Raw genomic sequence first — 14,995 nt, forward strand, 5'->3', positions numbered from 1 at the left:
CAAGGACAGTAGTGGGAAGTTGTGCGTGGAGTCTGAAGAGATAGGAGAGGTGCGAAATGAAAAGACAATGTTGTTGAGGCGAATACTGAGATTCAGGCTAGTAGACTAGTAGGGTTTGAGGTTCATAAGGAGGAGGTGTTAGCAATTCTGGAAAGTGTGAAAATAGATAAGTCCCCTGGGCCGGATGGGATTTATCCTAGGATTCTCTGGGAAGCTAGGGAGGAGATTGCTGAGCCTTTGGCTTTGATCTTTAAGTCATCTTTGTCTACAGGAATAGTGCCAGAAGACTGGAAGATAGCAAATGTTGTCCCCTTGTTCAAGAAGGGGAGTAGAGACAACCCCAGTAACTATAGACCAGTGAGCCTTACTTCGGTTGTGGGCAAAATCTTGGAAAGATAGGATGTATAATCATCTGGAAAGGAATAATTTGATTAGAGATAGTCAACACTGTTTTGTGAAGGGTAGGTCGTGCCTCACAAAACCTTATTGAGTTCTTTGAGAAGGTGACCAAACAGGTGGATGAGGGTAAAGCAGTTGATGTGGTGTATATGGATTTCAGTGAAGCGTTTGATAAGGTTTCCCACGGTAGGCTACTGCAGAAAATACGGAGGCATGGGATTCAGGGTGATTTAGCAGTTTGGATCAGAAATTGGCTAGTTGGAAGAAGACAAAGGGTGGTGGTTGATGGGAAATGTTCAAACTGGAGTCCAGTTACTAGTGGTGTACCACAAGGATCTGTTTTGGGGCCACTGCTGTTTGTTATTTTTATAAATGACCTGGAGGAGGGTGTAGAAGGATGGGTGAGTAAATTTGCAGATAACACTAAAGTCGGTGGAGTTGTGGACAGTGCGGAAGAATGTTACAAGTTACAGAGGGACATAGATAAGCTGTGGCATTGGCCTGAGAGGTGGCAAATGGAGTTTAATGCAGAAAAGTGTGAGGTGATTCATTTTGGAAGGAATAACAGGAAGACACAGTACTGGGCTAATGGTAAGATTCTTGGCAGTGTAGATGAGCGGAGAGATCTTGGTGTCCATGTACATAGATACCTGAAAGTTGCCACCCAGGTTGAGAGGGTTGTTCAGAAGGCGTACGGTGTGTTAGCTTTTATTGGTAGAGGGATTGAGTTTCGGAGCCATGAGGTCATGTTGCAGCTGTACAAAACTCTGGTGCGGCCGCATTTGGAGTATTGCGTGCAATTCTGGTCGCCGCATTATAGGAAGGATGTGGAAACATTGGAAAGGGTGCAGAGGAGATTTACCAGAATGTTGCCTGGTATAGAGGGAAGATCTTACGAGGAAAGGCTGAGGGACTTGAGGCTGTTTTCGTTAGAGAGAAGAAGGTTAAGAGGTGACTTAATTGAGGCATACCAGATGATCAGAGGATTGGATAGGGTGGACAGTGAGAGCCTTTTTCCTCGGATGGTGATGTCTCGCATGAGGGGACATAGCTTTAAATTGAGGGGAAATAGATATAGGACAGATGTCAGGGGTAGGTTCTTTACTCAGAGTAGTAAGGGCGTGGAATGCCCTGCCTGCAACAGTAGTGGAGTCGCCAACACTAAGGGTATTCAAATGGTCATTGGATAGACATATGGACGATAAGGGAATAGTGTAGATGGGCTTTCGAGTGGCTTCACAGATCGGAGCAACATCGAGGGCCGAAGGGCCTGTACTGCGCTGTAATGTTCTATATTCTATGTCTGACCTGAGTGAAGGGGACAAAGGATCATGCAGCCCAGTTCCCAAAGCAAATGGCCTTGATCTTGTTGTGATTTATCTTGGCTCCTGAGGCCAGTTCGAGGGTCACCGATGTTCATTAGTCTGCACACCGACAGCGGAACCAAGCAAAAAATGGTAATGTTGTCCATGTACAGTCCATGTTGGCCTGACTGGGATCATCTTACGGCAGAATCTTTCCTGATGGACTCAACACGTGGACAGGAGAGAGCAGGCAGTCCGACCTGACTCCAGATTTGATTGAAAAGCTTTCTCATTTCCACCTGTTGATTGAAACTGTGCTGCTAATGTTTGTGGAACAGTTGGATCCAATTGTGGATTCACTCCCCAAACCGCATTCTGCAGTGTACATCCATCATGTAGGTGTGTGATATTCTGGTCCACGCTGATGAGGCAGGTGTACGTAGCCTCCTGCTGCGCAGAGACACAATTGCCTATCAGAGATCTTCCTGCCGCATACAATGAAGGTCTGGGCAACTCCTCAGAAGATTTTACCTGACTGGCAATGACCCTGAACAGAACGTCTACACTCAACAGTAAAATGGGTCGGCAATTTTAATTGCCTCCCTTTCACCCTCCACCTGTAGGTGAGGATGATAACTTTCCTTCTAGAATTTGACATGCTGTCCTCCAGAAGCATACTCGCATACAATTCCACCAGGGCAGGGCCAATCTAGTCCCACAGAGCCGAATAGAACTAAAACGGCAATCTGTCGCGCTCAGGTGTTTCACCCTTCTCCAAGGACTAGAGAGCTTCAGTCATAGCAGTTTGTCCAGATTCTCCTGTGTGCAATCGTCTCAGACCTCGCTTGTGATTTAAAAAGTGCAGACTGGGTGGTAGTGCTACCATCTGGCGTAAAAGGATTTGCTAACCCTCAGCAAGTCCGACTGTGATGACTTTTCTGAGCAGTCGTCTTCCAAAAAAGGTACACGAGCTTGGTGATCAACAGCCTGAGGAAAGAAGACACGTGAGCACATCTCATCCTTCTGTTTTCTCTGCGAACTCTGTTAAATGAGTATAAAAAATACCACAAGGTTAGAATTTCACTGTCCTTTAATTGTCGGTTTAAACAGCTGATCATGGATGTGGGAATAGTTTAGGATTATGGGTTCCAACATTAAATTAACTCTTGCGTAGATGAATCATCCTTGGGTGTATTATTCCTTTTATTGATATTAATTTCGAATACTTGTGGAGATATTCGCTAATGCAACACTCTAGTCGAATAGTGAATGAGCATTAATTTGCTTATTGATTCAGACTCTAGTATTGCAGCAATCTTCTCGTATCGGCTTTATTCAACAGTTTGAAGGCCCTGCCATAATATTTTTACTATTTTACTTGGACTGTTCCGAATACATATTGTAAATAGCTTTAGGTGTGAGTTGTGAAGCAGATAGAAGAAAATCTGTATTAAGCTGCGGACTATCGGGTAGCTCCCTCTAGGTGAGTCAGATGGTTGCCCAGGCAGAATTCAAAGCGAAGGTCAACCGCAAGAGGAGTCTGCACCCATGTTGTTGCAGCAGTTTTAAAAATGCAGTGAAGAAGCGATGAAGCAGCTAATTGTGCTTCCTTCATAAATCTCTTTGAATTTTAAATGCAATGGCAGCTTCTTAATCATTATTGCGACTGTCTTTTGTGTATTCTGGCAAGTTTACTGGAATAGCCGTGTGGTGCAATTTACAATAAAGTAAGTAATCTTAATTTCACCAAACTTGAAATTTTTGCAGCACATTATTTTTAAATTGAATACTTGTATAAAGGAAAGGAAGTCAACAATTCTGTTTCTGTTTTGCACTGCACAAAAACTTGAGGTTGCTGTATTAAAAGGCTTGTCTGGATACTTGCGATATCAGCGCTGAATTGCATTTAAATGTCTGGTGTTTGTTGATTTTGTGTTGTGGACGAGGAATTGTGCTTTTAAATATTGGGCTAAAAGTGAGTTTTAAAGACCTTCTTCTGAAGTCAGCCATGCTTGTTAGATCCCAAGTCACTAGTGCACAGGTTCTCCTGGAGCTAGTGTCTCTTCTCCTTGAGCACAAAAATTGACCCATAAAAGAATAATCTATCCAATTATAGGATGAAACTGCCAGGGAGGGAGCCGTTTGGCCTAACGTGCTTGTGTGTTTTACAAGAGGACCATTTGCCATTTCAAAGGAACGACAGAAATTGAGACGCTGAATTGAATTTGAACCTGACAATTACAGAAGGAGCTAATAATGTTTATTAGTGTCACAAGTAGGCTTACATTAACATCCCGTAACAGCCTTCCTGAACAGGTGCCGGAATGTGGCGACTAGGGGCGTTTTACAGTAACTTCATTTGAAGCCTACTTGTGACGATAAGCCATTTTCATTTCATTTCATTTTTCACATTAACACTGCGGTGAAGTTACTATGAAAATCCCCTAGTCGCCACATTCCGGCACCTGTTCGGGTTCACGGAGGGAGAATTCAGAATGTCCAATTCACCTAACAAGCACGTCTTTCGTGACGCTACCGTGCCGCTCTCCTCCCCCCTGCCCATTCTATTAAATCTGCAAAACTTTTACATAGCCATTAAATGTATATTCTGCATCTACATTCTATATGAAAGATGACTGGTATTTTTTTTTGTCTGTTTTATGTATATGCATATACAAATGCTTTGTTTATATACCTTCCGTTCAGTGGACAAGTTATGTGCAACTTTAGTAAGCAGTTCATATTGTCTTCCGGTAAGGTCGCATAATTTTTGCACTAGCTGCAATTTTTTTCTGGATAGTTACAGTCCACTTTTGCCAATTAATTTTAACATGGAAAAATAAAGATGACGTACAAATTCCATTTCCTGACAAGTGAGCTCTGTGGAAGCCTTTGGATTTATTGCTTTTATTGAGAAGAACATTTTCCTTTTTAGGATCTACAGATGTTTACTGTAAATCTGCAGAACACTGTTGGGTGTTTTGCAACAATTTTTGTCACTCCGGCAAAATAAAGCCACAGTGGTCACGGAATTTGCGAGCCAATCTGACTTTTTTTTAAGAAAAGGTAGCATGTGAAATTTAATTTAATTGCAACTAAACTGTGACCCTCTTCATCGTTTAAATCCATACATTGCATATTTTTGTAGGAACACTTCATTTTCTCATTTTGGAAATGTCATAGATGTTTACAGCATGGAAGCGGGTCCTTCGGCCCAGCTTGTCCATGCCGCCCAATTTCTATCACTAAGCTAGTCCCACTTGCCCGCATTTGGCCGATATTCCAAGTGTTTTTTGAAGGAAAAAATTGTACCCACCTCTACCACTGCCTCTGGCAGCCCGTTCCACTACCCTCTGAATTTTTTTTTCCCTCTGGTTGGCATTCAGTAAATCTCAGATCAAAATTATATTGCTTCCAACCTCATTCCCTGTGCTGCACCACTCTTTTCACAAAAATAAAATCTTGTTCGATTCTTAAGGTGTTCAGTGGTATAAGTTTGAGTACATCCTTACTAATATTATTAAACCGAGCACCAGATCGAACAGCCCACACAATCGAATCCATCCAGCGTGGGGGGGGGTCCAACACATTCATTCCTTAGGATGTGCTCTCCATAAATATCTCTTGGAAATTTTACTTTGAGCAGTCATTGTGTGATGAAGGAAGATAACCTTATTTTTATGGACTTATTGGTGAACCTTGGCCTGCTGTTGATGAAAATGGATATGGCGATTTTCTTTCTTGTTGCAGCAACAGTGATACTTTCCAACATTCTACTCCTTATTTCTCTGATTTTTCCCTTCTGCTTCTGCCACTTTAAACTGGGTAAATCAACAGGAAATTATGCCTAAATGACCCATTTCCACAAGAAACCTTTTTTCTCTCTCCAATTCCCCCCTACAGAGCTTGGTGGCTTGGGTGTACTGTATAACTATGGATATATTCTTTCATTCTCTTAAAACCTATGCTGCAGAAGTGGGAGCAACATGTGCTTTGGTATTTATGTTTGGTATTTTCAAGCATTAAAATAGTGAATATGTGTCACTTGTTGCTTCAGAACATCGTTCTGCATCTGGTAAGGCCAGCTTTGCCCAAAATCTAAATGAATCCATCAAATGTCTCCACTTTGTGGCTTGCCATTTGTGAAAATGAATGAAGTTTGTTAGATGTGTTGCCTTTGGTGTATCCTCGCCGTTTCATCTTGTGGGAAGTATGGCTTATTGCATAGCTCTTTAAAATTAGGACTTTGCTTATCCATGATACATTTCTGCATTATCAAACTAGGAACTAACATTCTCAAACTGTTTTAGTGAAATCGAACTAGGCACCACAGTATAAGATAATGATTGTTAGAAATGCTTTACTACTGTTGGAATTCTGTCCTTCCCTAAAGCGTATGTTTACAACATTTGTGTTCAGTTAGCATTTGCCTTGCATGACTGTGTGCTCAATTAAGTTCTCTAACATTGCGCAGCTGAAATTCAGATTGGCATACTCGGCATTTTGTTGCCCAGTAAGACTTCATTTAATTGCTCTGCACAGCTGAATCAGCCTCTTCAGAACTTGAAAGTTCTTGCAACATTCAGTCAGAAAATGAGGAGAAATTCTAACGAATTTTAGGGCTATCAATATTTTTAGGTCTGTATTAATTGAGAATGGGTTTGTTGTGATGGTTTATTATCAGGCAGTATTTTTTTAAACCTGTATTGGATATGGTGCTGTATTTGACCCCATGTTAATACTATCTGCTGGAAACGAGATTCCATCTACCCTATTTTTCTCACTGTAATATTCAAGGAAAATTTTCCAATAACTGAAAATTAAGGTTATATTGATACGATTTGTGTCAGAGAATGCAAGTTAATGACAGTTGGAAATGGGCCAGGATTTAGTTCCCACAATGGGATCCCCAAACTATTTGGAGAACCAATGGAGGAGGCCCAACACAATTCAGTGTCATCAGGTACTTGCCAGCATGGGTTAGAGTGTGTGTGTGTGTGTTGCAGGGTGGGGAGGTGGTGCACAGACGGGAAAATGGAGCTGAGACTGCAATCGGAGTCACTATGATCTTGTTAAATAGCAGAGCAAGAGTGGCAGAATGACCACCTCCTCCTAATTCTTGTTTGTGTGTTCTTTAATGGGGTGCAAGGGGAGGGTATCATGGAGCTGGAGGGGTGGGGGGGTGGAAGAGGGGGAGGGGAGTCGGTCCGAGGCAAGGCCGGGTGAGTGGCTTTCTCTCTTTTTTGTTCTCTGGCACCCTTCCAAATTCTGAGTTCCTCAATTGGGCACTGAATGATGTAACTCACAACAAGGGACCTCCCCCACAACTTTTATATTAGGCTTATTGACACCCTGCCGCTGGCCGGCAGATTTCCACATCAGGCCCTTCCAGCGCCCAACTTGACAAATTTTCCCAATGTTAGGAATTAATTCCGGGTTCTCCTGACATCTCCCCGCTCACCAAGCCCTTCCCATGGGCTCAGTTAAATTCCGACCAGGAACTCTAAATGGGCATCTGGTTTCTACACATTGAACAAAATAAGAAGTGCTGAAGGTTTCCTATTTTCAATACATCTGCATGCATATTTTAAATGTTTGAATTTCACAACCGCTCCAGAAAAAAAGTGCACAAAGAGCAGTTTAGGAATTATAATTGAAAAATTGTTTGAAGTATTTTAATCTTTCCAAAATGATCTAACGCAATTCCAACATGACCTTCGAATAACATATCTGCAGATGACATTTGAAATATATCGACATGAAAAACAACTTCAAAAATGATAAAACCTTATTGAACTTCGTGCTAAGTGTAGACCGAACCAAATGTTTACAACAGCTGTGTAACTTCAGATAATTGTTTTTGATTCTATCCAGGGATAACCATGTTATGGTATTTAAAAACCTTGTGTTCTAAAATAAATTGATTTTGAAATGTGAAAATAGGTATAATTCAGAGCTTCTTTGCCAAAACGTCCAATTGGGCTTTAAAAAGTCTGCATCCATCATTGTTTTCACCCTTCATACATTTTCAAAAGGCCCATTTTCCAGCTGGTTTACTCAATATCATTCTTGTTTTCCTTAATCCCACCATCACAAACTTATTCACAGATGGAGTCTTCATTCCTGATTGGAAGTGTTTTTTTTTTTGTATTTTCCTTGAGATATTTATTTGGGATTGGCTGACTGTCAGTTGAAAATTTGGCAATGCCCACATCCCATACAAGTGCAAGCTTTTTACAATGTCTCTTTTTTTTTTTCTGTCATCTGCTCTTGTATAATACCTTTGTCACATCACCCATTTTTCTAAAGCCTCAGAAAATATTCAGTTCACTAACCTATTTCCCATATCCCTTATTCCTGCTCTAATCGAATCTATCTGTTGTCTACATTAGATGTTTTATGTTGATGTTTCTTTAAATCTCTAGCTCAAACTTTTGAGAACACCTTTGATTAAGAGTTCTGTGGATTCTTCCTTTGTTCCAAATATTAATAAATGAAGTATACTCTCAAGCAGTTGTTGCTGGTTAACGTGAAATAGATTGGCAAGGATAAGAAAGAGCTGGAAAAGTTGCGGTTGGATCAGATGCCCAGGATGAGAGAGAGCTGGAAAAGTTGCGGTTGGATCATATGAAAGAAAGATTTGAATTTATATTGCATCTTAACATTACCTCCTGGGCATCCAAAATGCTTTACAGACAATGCAGTACTTTGTGTGGTTCGCTGAAGAAGACAGTGACTTTGTGTGGCCACTGCCATGATATGAAGGCAAAGGATTAGTGAAAGAAGGATGACAATTTTTCAAGATTTGAGCAGCAAGGCAAAGCGATATCAGTAGTGATGATCCCCACTAGAGTAACAGAAGAATTGGTCAAGGAGGGATTCTGAGTATTCCTACAAAAAGATGGTTATCGTTCGGAACTAAGCTGCTTCGCTTCCCATAGTGGCAGCTTTTGTGTGGAGGGTCTGAGTGGACAGTCAAAGTACAGGGTATAGAAGGGTGTTGAGTGTCACGGTAGCACAGTGGATAGCACTATTGCTTCACGGCTTCAGGGTCCCAGGCTCAATTCACGGCTTGGGTCACTGTCTGTGTGGAGTCTGCACGTTCTCCCTGTGTCTGCGTGGGTTTCCTCAGTGCTCTGATTTCCAGTCCAAAAATGTACAGGTTCGGTGGATTGGCCATGCTAAATTGCCCTTGGTGTCCAAAAAAGGTTAGGTAGGGTTACTGGGTTATGGGGATAGGGTGGAGGTGTGGGCTTAGGTCAGGGTGCTCTTTCCAATGACTGTTGCAGACTCGATGGGCCAAATGGCCTCCTTCACTATAAATTCTATGAGGGACTATACATCCATTGTATTCGGGGGACCAGCTGATTCACCATTTTCTGTTTTTAATATTTGATTTCCAACATTTTAATGTTGTGCAATGCCTTCTAGGTGAAAGGCTTTTTTAAAAAAAAAAAAACCTCTATATTCCATATCTCTTGCTCTAGTTTCCACTTGAGTCTTTTATTTGTGCTCCAAGTTTCAGCAGTGTAGCTCCAGGTAAGTTGCCAGGTTACTATTTCCAAACCCTCATCCTACTGTGGACTTTTAAGAACCCTTGAATATGTGACCGACTAAATGGCTGACTCATCTCGTGCTTTCAGTTAATTTGGAGCATAATATGTATGGTGATATCATGGTTGTATTGTAATTAGTCTAATCATGGCGTTTGTGTGGGGGGGGGAGGGGGTAAGAACCTGAGAATTCCCAAACCGACACCTGCAAAGAGGAAAAGTCAAAGTGGGCTTGGCTTTACCGAACCTACAATACTACCACTGGGCAGCAACGGCAGAAGGAGTGAGGAGTTTGGTACAAGAAACTGACACAGATTGGGTACAAATGGGGGAGGCATCCTGCAAAGGAACAACCCTCCGGGCCCTGGCCACAGCAGCACTCCCATCCTCCTCAATAAGGTACACAATGAGCCCAGTGGTAGTGGCCATGCTGAGAACGTGGACCCAGCTGAGACAACACTTCGGGATAACCAAAATGTCCCCCATGGCCCCCATCTGCATCAATCACAGATTTCCCCCAGCCGTGCTAGATACCACCTTCAAAAGATGGAGGCGGGACGGGGGCACATTGACGGTCGGGGACTTCTACGTAGGGTGCAGACTGGCGATACTGGACGATCTGATGAGGAAGTGGAGGCTAGCAAAAGGACAGGAAATGAGACACCTCCAAATAAAACACTTCCTCCACAAAGAGACAGTAGGGTACCCCGGGGCCCCAGAAAGCACACCACTAGAGGACCTGAAGGCACAAGGAGTGAGAAGGGGGGGGGGGGGTGTAAGGGAAGGGCTATGTGGGAAAATATATGGACAGTTACTGGACAGGGCTCAAATATGACTGGACGAGACCAGACAAAAATGGGAGGATGAACTGGGGACAGAGGTAGGATGGGGACTCTAGAGCGAAGCACTGAGCAGGGTGAACTTCACCTCCTCCTGCGCAAGGCTAAGCCTAATGCAGCTCAAAGTGGTGCACAGGGCGCACCTGACCAGAACCCGAATGAGCAGGTTCTTCCCGGAAGTGGAGAACAAATGTGAGCGGTGCCAGAGGGGCCCGGCCAACCACACCCACATGTTTTGGGCTTGCCCCAAGCTTGCTGTGTTCTGGACAACCTTCTCCGAGGCAATGTCCAAGGTTGTGGGGGTGAGGGTGAAGCCATGCCAAATAGTGACAATCCTCGGGGTATCAGAGCAGCCAGAGTTACACATGGGGAAGGGGGCCAACGCCCTTGCTTTCGCTTCCCTAATCGCACGCCGGAGAATCCTGCTCGGCTAGCGATCGGCAGCAGCATCCAAAGCTGCAGACTGGCTCGCTGACCTCTGGGAGGGTCAGAGGAAGGCTTCCTGGATACTTGGGGGCATTTCGTCGGCCTGTTCCAAAACCTGTTTGAGGCTGGCAGCGAGGAGTAAGCCAGGGAAAAAAAAGATAGATGGGAAACCAAAAGACTGCGCAACCAGAGAGGGGGGGGAGGGGGCAGAAGGAAGGCGGGGTAACCACAAGAGAAGGGGAAGGGTGCTGAAGCCAATGGGGGGGTGGGGGGGGAATCAAAGACCGATCCAGAGGGCAACAAAATGTACATAGAGTTAGTTAAATGAAGGACAAAACAAACCTCTGTAAAATAAAGTAAATTAGCGCGGGCAAGAAAAATGTAATGTGTATACAGTAACTGTTTAGAAATATGAGAAAAGCCAATAAAGTTTTTTTTTTTTTTAAATGGTTGTATTGTAATTCACTGACTGACCACTAGGAGTCTCATTAGTATATAAGTGAATGTTAGTCAGATGACCCCCTCAGACTGGCTGGAGGGAAATAGAGAGAGAGGTTGCTTGTGCATGATCATACTGTTATTAATCTGTTGTTTTGTATATAGTCTACCCACAGTTAATGTTCATAAATTGTTTATGCTTTAGCTACAAGTGTTCTTGTAATATAAAGCAGGCCATCCGACAAGAACATTACAATGTAGTCAAAAACATTCATTAAAAATTCATAAGTTTCAAAATTTGCATTTCTCCCCATTGACCCCAAAGGGTCCCTTTTTGATTCTGAATTTAGATGCCACTGATTGTACTTTTTTTTAATGTGGAAAAGCTGTTATAATAATAATCGCTTATTGTCACAAGTAGCTTCAATAAGGTTACTGTGAAAAGCCCCTTGTCGCCTGTTCGGGGAGGCTGGTACGGGAATTGAACCTGTGCTGCTGGAATTGTTCTGCATTACAAGCCAGCTGTTTAGCCTTTTGTGCTAAACCAGCCCCTTCTGGTTAACTCTCTCAATTGCTGATATTTGTGCTGAATCAAATTAGAAACAGAAGGAAGTTGTGCAGCCTATTACCTGTGCCAGCTCTGCAACAGCAACTAGCCTGCCTCCATATACTTATCCAATTCTCTTTTGAAGGCTTCAACTGAACCCCGCCTCAATCACACTCTTGGGCAGTGTATTCCAGATCTTGACCACTCACTGCATGTTTTTCTTTCTCTCTTGCCAATCGCTTTAAATCTATGACCTTTGATTCATCCAATCCAATCTGTCCAGATCTTCGTGATTTTGAATAGCTGAAACAAAAATAACCCCAGATTCCCAAACCTAACCATATAGCCTCTTCCCTGCATCTTTTTTTACAGATTCTCTAATAACTTCACATTCTTTATTTTCTAGGCTGCTCTGAGAAGATTTTGAAGTTCCTCCCTGAGACAATGTAACTACTTTTGGGGTTATATATGCTTTTTGGAGTTTATGGCACAGTCCAAAGTTGTCAGTTCAATGGTTGTAGGTTCAAACTAAATTTCGAGACTTGAGCACATAATGTATGCTGACTTGGGAGGAGGAGGTGATAGGTTGCCCTTTAGGTGACCTAGTAAGTGGTTCAAACGGAGGCTAAGGACCATGTTACTATTCTCTCAAAGCAATTTGAGAACTCTCAAAATACCCCATTCAGTCAGTACTACCAAACATTGGATGAATGACCAAAAGGTCGCTGTTAACCTGTGCATTTCAATGACCTGGATAATTTTCTTTACTTCATTTGCGGGATGTGGGCATCGCTGGTTATGCCATCATTTATTGCCCATCCCTAGTTGCCCTTCAGAAGGTGGTGGTGAACTGCCTTCAACTGCTGCAGTCCTTGAGGTGTAGGCACACCCACCGTTGTTAGGGAGAGAGTTCCAGAATTTTGACCCAGCGACAGTGATGAAAGGCTATTATATTTCCAAGTCCGGGGTAGGTGACTGACTTGGAAGGGAACCTCTTGGAGGTAGGGTTCCCAGCTATCTGCTGCTCTTGTCCCTTTAGATCAGTGTTTTTCAAAGTTTTTTGCCCGGGCCCCATTTTTACCAATCGGCTATCATCGCGGCCAACACCAGCTGAACTTTGCGACTCAAACCGACCGACCTTCTCGACCCATCATTTTCTCATTCCTTTAATGCGAGAGGTGAGCCTGGGCTGGTATTCTATAGTCTAGAGTGGCGAAGAATGAGAAATGACCTCGCTGAAACGGGCATTATTCTCTCCGGCTACAGAACAGATGCAGAATGTTTTCCTCATTGGTTTACAGCCTGGGGATATAGTCCATAAATCACAATGCGATGATTTTATACATCGATGAGGAGGAATTGCTTAACTCAACATATTGTGAATCTTTTTAAGATCTAAAATTCACTATCAAAGCGAGTTCTTCAAGCTCAGCCATTAAGCATATTCAAGACAGATGCAGGAAGACTGAATATCTTCTGGGTCAGCGTGCTGACGTCAGGAGGAGACGGTGTTTTTCTGTGGGCTCCGGGCATGCCCACTGATGAGTGAGCACTAGTGCACAGCATGCCCGCATTTTTAAAGCTGGTCGAAGCTGGCATTTTTAAAAACTGGCTGCTATGGCTGTTGTGCCTGAATTCCCACGATGGGGAATGCCGCGATGGATGGCTCCATGACCCGTCCATGGATCGCGACCCCCACTTTGAAAATGCCTGCTTTAGATGGTAGTTGTCATGGGTTTGGAAGGTGCTGTCTAAGGAGCCTTGGTGAGTGACTGCAGTGCAGCAGATGGTGCAGATGGCTGCCACTATGCAGTGGTGGAGGTTTTGAATGTTTGTGGAAGGGGAAACAATCAAGTGGGCTGCTTTGGCCTGGATGGTGTCGAGCTTCTTGAGTGTTGTTGGAGCTGCACTCATCCAGGCAAGTGGAGAGTATTCCGTTACACTCCTGACTTGTGCCTTGTAGTTGCGTGGACATGTTTTTGGGGGGTCAGAAGATGACCTGCCCTGGTAGCCACAGTACTAATGTGGCTAGTCCAGTTCAGTTTCTGATCACTGGCACCCCCAGGATGTTGACTGGGGGGGATTCAGTGATGGTCATGTCACTGAATGTCAAAGGGCGGTGGTTAGATCCTCTCTTGTAGGAGATGGCCATTGCCTGGCACTTGTGTGGCACGAATGTAACTTGCCACTTGTCAGCCCAAGCCTGAATATTGTCCAGGTCTTGCTGCATTTGGACATGGACTGCTTCTATATCTGAGAGTTGCGAATAGTGCTGAACATACCCACTTCTGACCTTAGGATGGAAGGGAGGTCGTTAATGAAGCAGCTGAACATGGTTGGGCCTAGGACACTACCCTGAGGAACTCCTACAGTGATGTCCTGGAGCTGAGATGATTGATCTGCAACCACCTCAACCATCTTCGTTTGTGCCAGGTATGACTCCAACCAGCGGAGAGTTTCCCCTCTGATTCCCATTAATTCCAATTTAGCTAGGGCTCCTTGATGTCATACCGTGTTGTGTTATGGACCAGAAAACACCAAAGTATAGTGTGGGAGTTCACCTGACCTATGACTATTGATTTTGGTTGTCATGAGCACAAAAGCCTGCCTTTTAGGTGTTATTCAACAGAGTTCTTGGGCGCTTTTAATCAAAAAACAAGCTTTATTCTACAAATTTAGTTAACATTTGTATAAACACACAGTATGAATTTTTATCAAGTACAAACATAACTACCCCATACAGCTACAGTACTCTATGTAACCCTTACTGAATTCCCCTTAACTGTTCCAATTCAATAACAAAATCGAAGTAAAACCAGATACCCCTTTTCAAAGGTGTGGCCCAGCACACAGCATTCTTACTGGTATCAGACTTGTTAGTGATACTTTGTTCCCCTTTTCAAACAGCATGTTTGAATTCCTTCCAGAAAGCAATTATCTCTAAGTTATCAAGTAGTCTGGAAACCACTTTTAAAATGAAGATAGAGAAACACTTCTTTCAACCTGTGAAGTTCAAAACCAGTCCAAACTCAGTGAAGTAAAACCTCACAATGCCACAGCCCAGTTCCACCCACACAATGACATCACTGAAGCCATGTGATAAGACAAACATTTCTTAAAGGAACACTCCCACGACACTTTATATATCAAGGCAGTAACACTCCCCTCTGACATTCAGCTCTTTTGTCTATGTTTAAACCAAGGCTGTAATGAGGCCAGGAGCTGAGTGACCCTGGCGGAACCCAAACTGAGCGTCTGGAGCTAAAGCTTTTTTTTTTAAATTTGGAGTACCCAATTCTTTTTTTCCCAATTGGGGGGCATTTTAACGTGGCCAATTCACCTACCCTGCACATCTTTTTGGGTTGTGGGGGTGGGACCCATGCAGACACTGGGAGAATGTGCAAACTCCACACGGACATTGACCTGGGGCGAGGATCAAACCAGGGCCCTCGGTGCCGTGAGCCAGCAGCGATAACCACCACTGTGTCA

At 43.4% G+C, this 14,995-nt stretch overlaps 1 protein-coding gene across 2 annotated transcripts in view; it reads left to right on the plus strand.

The window, feature by feature from the left end:
• The window catches only part of LOC140410543 (hippocalcin-like protein 1), a 90,921-nt gene that overhangs the window by 43,491 nt on the left and 32,435 nt on the right, over window positions 1-14,995 (plus strand). The window contains exon 2 of one of the 2 annotated variants that reach the window (XM_072498772.1): window positions 13,805-13,939. The exons of the other annotated variant lie outside the window; for it this stretch is intronic. The gene's annotated coding sequence lies outside the window, so the exon portion shown is untranslated. The remainder of the gene's footprint in view (window positions 1-13,804; window positions 13,940-14,995) is intronic. 2 annotated transcript variants of the gene reach the window in all.

This window comes from Scyliorhinus torazame, chromosome 4, assembly GCF_047496885.1.
Source record: "Scyliorhinus torazame isolate Kashiwa2021f chromosome 4, sScyTor2.1, whole genome shotgun sequence".
Classification (NCBI taxonomy): domain Eukaryota; kingdom Metazoa; phylum Chordata; class Chondrichthyes; order Carcharhiniformes; family Scyliorhinidae; genus Scyliorhinus; species Scyliorhinus torazame.